This window comes from Marmota monax, unplaced genomic scaffold (genome assembly GCF_021218885.2).
Source record: "Marmota monax isolate L192 unplaced genomic scaffold, Marmota_monax_Labrador192_F-V1.1 WCK01_AAM20220418_F8-fsc00254, whole genome shotgun sequence".
Taxonomy (NCBI): domain Eukaryota; kingdom Metazoa; phylum Chordata; class Mammalia; order Rodentia; family Sciuridae; genus Marmota; species Marmota monax.
In genome coordinates, this window is record NW_026694584.1 from 2,026,755 (window position 1) to 2,036,888 (window position 10,134).

The 10,134-nt window shown below is 45.7% G+C and overlaps 1 non-coding gene across 1 annotated transcript; it reads right to left on the reverse strand.

Annotated features, from left to right (window-relative positions):
• Positions 1-303: 303 nt before the first annotated feature.
• Positions 304-404, reverse strand: LOC124077203 (small nucleolar RNA U13). The gene has a single exon (XR_006846570.1). It is a non-coding gene; the product is annotated as a small nucleolar RNA U13 (small nucleolar RNA).
• Between the last annotated feature and the right edge of the window lie 9,730 nt (positions 405-10,134).

Here is a 10,134-nt window from a genome sequence, read left to right on the forward strand (position 1 = left end):
AGGAAATAACCAAGGTTTGGTGATAGAATCTGATGTTCTCTTTATGGACATAGAGTAAATTAAAATGTTAAAATTTTTTTAAATTTATTTTTTAGTTGTAGTTGGACACGACACCTTTATTTCACTTGTTTATTTTTTTATGTGGTGCTGAGGATCGAACCCAGGGTCTCACATGTTTGAGGCGAACACTCTACTGTTATAACTAAAAAATAAATATAAAAAATAGCCCCTAGAATTTTTTTCAAATAGTTGTAGATGGGGCTGGGTTTGTGGCTCAGAGATAAAGTGCTTGCCTAGCATGTGAGTAAATGATTAATGTGCTGATGTCATAACAAGGTTTAGAGGGAGGCACATCTCACACAATAGGGTGAACACCCAATCATCATACTTATGAACTGAGGGATCAAAAATGTTAGAATTTTTAACCTCTTGCAATGCTAGGAATAGAACACAGGGCCTTGGGTATGCTAGGAAGTGCTGTACCACTGAGCTACACCCCCAGTCCTTATAAAGGATTGTTTTAAATTTAAATGGCTCCCCAGAAGTTGCTGAGGGTCCTCTATTCCCCCACATGCCTATGACAGTAAGCTGCACTCAAATTTCTGACTGCTTGACAACTAACCTTCTTCAGGATAAGCTCCCGCTTCAGAGGGCCACCAAAGCCCAAGGGCCCAGGCTAGACTTTGGGAGCAGGAGATGTGCATGTGGGCATGTGTATGCACCTACTTGTGGTTGTCCTATGTCTGTTTCTGTTGAGTAGCCAAACCTGCTGCCTGTCTCTGCCTGTCTGAGGGGTTTTGATGGGTCTCTGGCATCTCTAGAACACCAGTCTCCTCTGCCTGGCCTGCTTTCTTCAGTCAGCTTGAGTTGCTGATCCCAGGGACTCATCTGACACTCAGGTCTTCTCTAGTTCAGAACTGCACTGTAAGACAGCCTAGGGCATGGCTCTGCTCCTAGGGTGGCACTGATCCTGCCTGTGGGTCCCTAACTCACAGTTGCAGGAGTGGAAATCTTCCTTTTCCTGGAAAAAGGCCCAGAGCATCTTTGCTTAGCTTTCTCACTGCAGTTCTGGTACAGCAACAATCAAACCTTTGAGGAGAGTTGTCAACATAGGTTAGCAGCAGTTATTAGAGCTAAACCAGAGACCCCACAGCTCCATTTCAAGGAATTGATGCAAGGCCTGGCAGGGAGGTAGAATTAAACAGAGGTTCACTAAAATTGTGCATGACTTTTGTGACTTGGTCTCTACCTTCATCAAGGGCTGTTTTCTCATGGAAAAGTAATGATGTTGGACAAAACTTCTTTGACCCAGTTAAAAAAATTGTTTTTATTTTAAATTCAAGCATTCTCACACACTGCTAGTTGAAATACTAGCAAGTTCACATGATACATGAACTTTGGAGTTAGACAGATGGGTTTCAAATTCAACTTTGAACTTATACAATCATTCTGTTTTTTAAAAAATAAAAGGTGAAAGATTTATATGATCTGAGAAAGAACCATGTATCCCTTTCTTTTTTTGCAGTACCAGGGATTGAACCCAGGGGTGCTCTACCACTGAGATATACTCCCAGTCCTTTTTATTTTTTATTTTGACACAGGGTCTTGATAAATTGAGCAGGGTGACATTCAACTTTCGATTCTCCTACCTCAGCCTCCTGGGCTGCTGGGATTACAGACAGTGCCACCATGCCTGAGTCCTTATTTTTAAAATAAAGATTGAGTTACTTCCTAAGATCTTTGTGAAGATGAGTTAATTGATATCTAAAGTCTATCTTAAGAGTTAGCTCAACAGAAAGTAGCTATTAGAGGGGATGGGGAGGTAGTGAGGAATGAAACTGACCAAACTTACATTATGTACATGTACACATATATCACAATAATTCCCACTATTTTTTTAAAAATTTATATGTGGTGCTGAAAATCGAACCCAGGGCTTCACACATGCTAGGCAAGTGCTCTACCACTGAGCCACAATCCCAGAACACCACCCCCCCCCTTTTTTTTTGTACTGGGAATTGAATCCAGGGGCACATAACCACTGAGCCACACTCCCAGGCCTTTTTTGAATTTTATTTAGAGACAGGGTCTCACTGAGTTACTTAAGTCCTCACTAAATTGCTAAGGCTGGCTTTGAACTTGCAATCCTCCTGCCTCAGGCTGCTGAGCTGCTGGGATTACAGGCATGTACCACCATGCCCAGCCTGATTCCCACTATTATGTATAATTAAAATATACCAATAAAGAGAATAAAAAAAGAAATATGACCTCTTAAAACTGAAAAAAATGTTGATATTATTTCCTTTAAGGAAACTGACAATATGTAAGCTATAAAAATGTACATTCTTTTATCTCCCAAATGTAGTTCTGTTGGAGGGACAAATGAGGCAAGGCACTGAAGATAGCAGGAAACAGTTTTATTTGGCTGCAGCCCGGTTCAGAGGGCATAGCTTTTGCTGTAATCAGTTAATCCCCTGAACCCTGAGTTCAGGGAGTTTCAGAATTTTATACCCAGCATGTAAGGGGAGGGGCTCAGAAGTTCACATAAAAGCAACTTTTTCTTTCACTGTTCTGGACAAGTTAACTCTTCAAGGACAACACCTGAGAGGGGGAGAGCTTCATCTCCCTTTTCTTTCCTCCCCCTGCCAGCTGTTACCATGGGCCCTGTTGGCAACAGGTCCACCTTGGCCCCTGGAGCCCTACCTCCACTAGTTTGTTCTGCATGCCAGTGTGGCCAGCTCACAAGGCCATGGCGAACTTGCGGTTTTTCTGTTCCTGCTTATCCGTCTGAGACATATGTATCCCACGGGAATGCCTTGACCTTTTCTGGTCTGATGGACTTATTGTTAAGGGAGGTTTCGTACCTGACAATAATAGATGTTGAAACTAAATTTCTCCCCCCTCCCTCCTGCTTTTGGGTAGTTTTCCACTTCTGCTGCTTGGGGTATAAAAAAAGGTGTGTTAGCAATAAAGATTATTGACTCCTGGATGAAGAACCTTGGTGTCCTGTGTGTCTTTTAACCTCGCCGTCCCTCGCCGGACTCGGCTCCCTTGGCCGGACGCGGCAATTGGAGGTCCTACCGAGATCCGGAAAGCAGGGGTAAGCGGACGGGGCTCACCTTCTAAGAAAGAAGGGGGAGGATTGGTTTAAAGATATTTTAAAGAGACAGGGTACGTACCATGGGTAACTCAACAGCGAAGGTTCGTCTGGCCAACGAACTGAAAGAGCTGTTAAATACACAAGGAACAGGAATAAAAACTAAGACTGCAACCGAATTCGTTGAAATTATTGCCCAGGCTTGTCCTTGGTTTCTGACAGGAGGATTTCTTAATAATAGTGACTGGGACCTGGTGAGGCATGACCTTCAGAAATTATTGAGGGACCGGGGCTCGGACAGTGTCCCAGTTGCCACCTTTTCCTTATGGAGGTTGGTAAAGGATGCTTTATTAACAGATAAAGTAAAGATCAAGGATCAGCTTGCTGAATGTGAACAGGCCCTTAATCAGGTGCAGGAAGAGCAAATGGCAGAATCCTTAAAGGATGAGGGTCCTCTTGAGGACTCGGGCTCAGGGGGTAGGAAACGCCTCCAGATTTCTAAGCCCAAAAAGGATCCTGAGGACCTCAGTTCTCTCTCTGAGGAAGAGGAGGGATTAGAAAGGGAGATAGAGGAACTAGAACATCGCCTTAAAAGGGCAAATGTGAGGGTGCCTAGAGCCCCCTCAATTGCCGCACCTCCTCCCTATAATCCTGATTGGAATGAGGACGCCCCTACTAGACGGGCGGGGGTCCACTGGGGTTCTAGAGCGGCTCAAGTTTTTCCAATGATTGAAAACGCCGATGCTGATGGACAGCCGGCCAGAGCCCATGTCCCCCTAGCCTTCAAGGACATAAAACAGCTTAAGGAGGCGGTCATTAATTATGGACCTCATGCCCCTTTCACATTGACCCTCTTCGAGTCCTTCTCAGCCAGTCAACTGATACCTAATGATTGGCAGCAACTTTGCAGGGCTGTGTTATCTGGAGGGGATTTCTTATTGTGGAAAAGTGAATATCATGAAAGGTGCCGCGAGCTGGCTCAGATTAACCTGAATGCGGGCCATCAACGGCGAAATGCTGAAATGTTGACAGGAACTGGGCAGTATGCCACCATAGGCCAACAAATTAATTACGACCCAGGTGTTTATGCTCAAATAGCCTCAGCTGCAGTTCATGCCTGGAAAGCCCTGCCCATTTCTAAGACTGAAGCAAAAATTTCCAAGATCTCTCAAGGACCCTCTGAACCTTATTCGGACTTTATAGCCCGCCTAATGCAGGCTGCTGGAAAAATATTCCCTAATCTGGAACAGGCTATGCCACTTATTAGACAACTGGCATATGAAAACGCTAACACTTACTGCCAAAATGCTATTAAGTCCTCCCGGGCCAAAAGTATAGATGACATGATTCGAGCATGCAAAGATATAGATGGGCCTCATATTACTGGTCAGGTTTTGGCTGCTGCCCTTAAGACTGGAATGCAAAAAGCTGATAACAGGGGAACCCGCTCTAAGGGGTGTTTTAAGTGTGGGAAAGAGGGACATATAAGGAGAAACTGCCCGGAAAGGAGCGAGGGTGCTGGCAGAGGGATGCCTAGAATTTGTCCTAGATGTCATAAAGGAAATCATTGGAGCAGTGAGTGCAGGTCAAAATTTGACATCCAGGGTAACCCAATACCGTCGGGAAACGGGAGCAGGGGCCCGCCCCGGCCCCGGAAGCCAAAGTGTATGGGGCAATGCAGGAACGAAACAGTGCCCCAGGGAGTGGGCATCTCCGCCGCCTCCCACTGACCAACCCCTTTCTATCTGGGAACTCCCCAGGGGAACACCAGGAAGCGCAGGACTGGACCTCAGTTCCACCTCCCGAGCGGTATTAACTCCCCAAATGGGATCTCAGACGCTGCCTACTGGGGTTTTTGGACCCCTGCCAGAGAGGACGGTGGGACTAGTGTTGGGACGAGGTAGCGCAACTCAGTGGGGCTTGAAGATTCTTACGGGGGTTGTTGATGCTGATTATCAGGGAGAAATAAAAATAGTAGTAGAAGCTACCCAAGGAATTGTTATTCTTCCCCCCGGGGAGCGTATAGCTCAATTGCTGCTGCTACCCTTAGCTTCCATTCCTGGGCACGCCCTCCGTGGGTCCCGGGGCGACGGCAGCTTTGGCTCCACTGGAACTCCCCAGGCCTTTTGGGTAGCTCATTTGGATTCGCGTCCCAACCTGACCATTGAGATACAGGACAAGGCTTTCAAGGGAATACTAGATACGGGGGCGGATGTCTCTGTCATTTCTGAAAAACAATGGCCACCTGCCTGGCCCCTCCAGAGTCCCTCAGCCATATTACAGGGGATAGGACAGACCCGACCAAAAAGAAGTGCCTCCTTTTTAAAATGGAGAGATGGCGAAGGACATAGTGGCCATTTCCAGCCCTATGTGGTGACTGGACTCCCCACGAACCTTTGGGGGAGGGACTTGCTTCATCAAATGGGGGCTATTCTCACTACCCAGACTTTGAAAGAAAATAATGACTTTGTTAATGATGCAATGCTAGACATGGGATGGATCCCTGGAAGGGGACTAGGAAAGAGACATGAGGGCAGAATATCACCCGTGGATCCAGCAGAACAGGTTACCCGGCGGGGAAGAGACCGGAGAGGACTGGGAAATTTATCCTAGGGGCCACTGAAGTGCGGCCACCTCCACTGTCCATTACTTGGTTATCAGATGACCCTGTGTGGGTAGAACAGTGGCCCCTAACTAAGGACAAATTACAGGCTGCTTCCCTATTAGTTCAAGACCAGCTTAAGTTAGGACATGTGGTGCCCTCTACCTCCCCTTGGAATACCCCTATTTTTGTTATACAAAAGGGGTCTGGGAAGTGGAGACTTCTTCAGGACCTACGAGCTATTAATAAAACTATGCAACCCATGGGACCCTTACAACCAGGGCTACCCTTTCCTACTGCGATCCCAAAGGATTGGCATCTTATTGTCATAGATTTAAAAGATTGTTTCTTCTCTATCCCCTTAGACCCACGAGACCGAAAGCGTTTCGCTTTTTCCTTGCCTTCCACAAACTTTAGGGAACCTTACCAACGGTATGAATGGACTGTCCTACCTCAAGGGATGACTAATAGTCCTACAATGTGCCAATATTTTGTAGCTGAGGTTTTGCGACCCTTTCGACAGCAGTTCCCACAGCTCTACCTCATTCATTATATGGATGACATCTTACTAGCAGGGCCCAAGAAAGAAAGGCTTCTTCAATCTTATGAAGTCCTCCAATCCCTTCTAAAAGGGGCAGGGCTGGTCATAGCACCCGAAAAGGTGCAGTTTCAACACCCTTACAATTATTTGGGATACATCATTAATAACATAGGAATCTTTCCCCAGAGACCCCAGTTCCAGATAAATCAGCTCAAAACTTTACATCAGTGGCAGACATTCCTCGGAGAAATACAGTGGCTGCGCCCGTCCTTTCATATTCCAACTGGAGAGCTCAAACCCCTGTATGACCTCTTGCGAGGAGATCCTTCTCCTACGTCGTGTAGAGTACCTACACCAGAAGCCTTACGAGCACTGAGGCTAATAGAAGAGGCTCTGCAGGACATGCAGATTACGCAGATAGATTATTCTCTGCCCTTGTCATTTATAGTTCTACCTTCTAAAATTACTCCCACAGGAGTGTTCTGGCAAACGGGTCCCATTTATTGGGTCCACTTGCCGGCTTCTAACCCCCGGGTATTGACTCCCTTTTATGAGCTAGTTATTAACTTAATTTGGAAGGCTAAATATTTGGGTGATGCATTGTTTGGAAAAACCTTTGACATACTTATTCAACCTTACACTCAAGATATGATACACAAGTTACAACAAGAACATGACCTTTGGTGTCTTTTCCTGTGCAGCTTCAAGGGTCAGATTGATAATCACTTCCCTAAGCATAGACTTTTGGAGGGCTTTAAAAGGTGTCCCATTATCTTCCCAAAGATTATGAAAAGGGAACCTATTCCAAAGGCCCAAACTGTATATACAGATGGGGCCAAAAATGGATTTGCTGTCGTTTTTGATGGATCTCAAATTCTCCGACAACCTGTGTCAGGTCAGTCGGCCCAAAAGGCAGAAGTTGAAGCTTTAATCATAGCTCTCAAAGTCTATAGTTCTATTCCTCTTAATGTATATACTGACAGCTTGTATGTAGCCAATCTGGCTCTAGTCATAGAAACAGCATCATATATTGGAAAGCAATCCACCATCACAGAACAACTACAGGTAGTTCAGCTTCTCATTTGGGCTAGACGAGATCCTTTATACATTGGCCACATCCGAAGCCATTCAGGGCTCCCTGGACCTTTGTCAGAGGGCAACGCAAAAGCAGACGCTGCTACTCATGCTGTTGGCCTTTCCTGTGTGACGACCGAATATGATAAGGCCTTACAATTCCATAACAAATTTCATTTAAATGCACAGTCTTTACGCTTCCACACAGGATGTTCACGAGACCAAGCTTTACAGATTGTCTCATTATGTCCAACCTGTGCACCATTTATTCATTCTCCTTCCCTTGGAGTTAATCCAAGAGGACTACAACCTAATGATGTCTGGCAAACTGATGTTACACACTTCCCTAGCTTTGGTAAGCTCTCCTTTATACATGTTTCCACTGACACATATTCTGGCTTCATTTTTGCCACCTTACATACTGGAGAGAAGGCTAAGGATGTAATCAGTCATCTTCTAAAAGCCTTTTCCTCCATGGGCACCCCACGATGCCTCAAAACCGATAATGGTCCCGCATATGTAAGTCAGGCGGTTCAACGGTTTTGCACCCAATGGGAAATTAATCATAAGACTGGAATCCCTTATAATCCACAGGGACAAGCTATCGTGGAACGAGCCCATCAACATTTAAAAACTTATTTACAAAAAACAAAAGAGGGGGAGATATACCGGAATTGTCAGGGACCACAAGCACTTCTAAGCATAACCTTATTTACTTTAAATTTTTTACTCACTGACACTGGAGGGCGCACGGCTGCACAACGCCACTTTTCCCCTCCCACTGTACAAGATGCTCAAATAAGGTGGAAAGATTTATCCACCGGAAAGTGGCAACCCCCGGCTCCACTCTTAGCTAGAGTGAGGGGAGCTGTATGTGTTTTTCCCCCAGGAACTGAGAAGCCCATTTGGATCCCGGAGCGCTGCACCAAACCGGTGAATGAAAATTCAAGACAAAATGAAGTTCCCAAGATGGCTGATCCTGCCGCTGTTGTTCTCACCCCTTCAAGTGAGTGCCGAGACACACCTCATGAGCTGGACCCCTCTTGTGGCATTCCTTCTGGACAGGTTTGTTGAAGGAGGGCTTGACCCCCCACCTGGGAATATTCATGAATATCTTTTTGGAGCCCCTTGTGAGTGTAAGGGAGGGCCCCGGCACTCGGCCCCCTCTGGTTATATCCAGAGCATTGATTGTGGGACTAAAGTAGCCTACATGGCGGCTGAACTCAATGAAAACATCGGAGGATTTAAGCAACCAAAATGGGTATGTGTTAATAAGCCCGGACTTGTTGTCCCTAATCCGACCAAGACTCTTGGAAGCTGTTCCGCCACTTGTCATTACACCCCGGCAATGCACATCTCCTGTTATACATCGGCCTCAATTTGTGTTAATAATCAAGGAAAACAGTATTTTGAGGCCATCCTAACTAACACTCGTGGAGAATGGGGGACCACTTATAATTATATTCCTTTTCTTGGTGACCGGGGAGGGGAAGGCATCACGACTCGGTTAACTGAGGCGGGATGTGAGGGCGTCGTGGGTAAACCCTCCTGCTGGCCCATGCAGGCCCCTATCGGAATCTCTGACGGAGGGGGACCCACTGATGCTATCAAACACCTTCAGGTGATTAAGCTTTTAAAGCCGGAGATCCCTAAGCCTACATACCACCCCTTGATATTGCCCAAATCCCAGTTTCCTGATTTAGATGCCAATACATTAGATATCCTAGAAACCACCTTTTCTTTACTTAACAGTTCCAACCCTACCCTTGCTGGTGATTGCTGGCTCTGCATGACGGCAGGTGCAGTCATGCCATTGGCGGTTCCCATCAATTATACCATTGATGATGACAACACATGTCAATCTGGGCTGCCCTTTAAGGTGCAGCCTCTAGGTGGTTTTATGTCATGCCTTCTGGGCATGATGCAAAATAATACCTATGATGTTGATGTTGGAATCTCTTCCTTTGGAAACTGCTCATTAGTAAAGAATTACTCCTCACCTACTCCACCCATTTGTCCCCCTAATGGTACAGTCTTTATGTGTGGTGGAAATTTAGCTTTTCCCAGGCTCCCAGCAAATTGGACTGGTGGTTGCGTTCTGGCATTACTGCTTCCTGATATCACGATTATCTCAGGAGATGAACCCCTACCCATTCCTAGCCTAGACATCTTAGTTAGAAGACACAAGAGAGCTGTGCAGGCCTTACCACTCCTTGTTGGCCTTGGAATAACAGCTGCTGTGGGTACAGGCACGGCAGGATTGGGTACGGCTATACATTCTTACCGCCGCCTATCTCAACAGCTTATAGATGATGTGCAAACCCTGTCGGGAACCATTAAAGACTTACAAGACCAGATAGACTCTCTAGCAGAAGTAGTTCTTCAGAATAGGCGGGGTTTAGACTTGCTTACTGCCAATCAAGGGGGAATTTGTTTAGCCCTTGGGGAGAGGTGCTGTTTTTATGCTAACAAATCTGGCATAGTTCGCACAAAAATTAAACAACTCCAAGAAGACCTAGAAAAAAGGAGGAGGGAATTATTTGAGAACCCTCTCTGGACTGGACTTAATGGATTTTTGCCTTATCTTCTTCCCTTATTGGGACCATTGTTAGGCCTCCTTCTAGTAGTGGCAATAGGACCCTGCATTGTAAATAAGATAGTACAATTCATTAAGGATCAAATTAATATCTTAGCCTCTAAGCCAATACAGGTTCACTATCAACGCTTGAAGATGGATGATCGCCTCTCTGAGATATACTTCAGACCTATCCGAAGATGAGTGTCCTCCTTAAAAGAAGAACTCCTGCCATATCTTTTCTC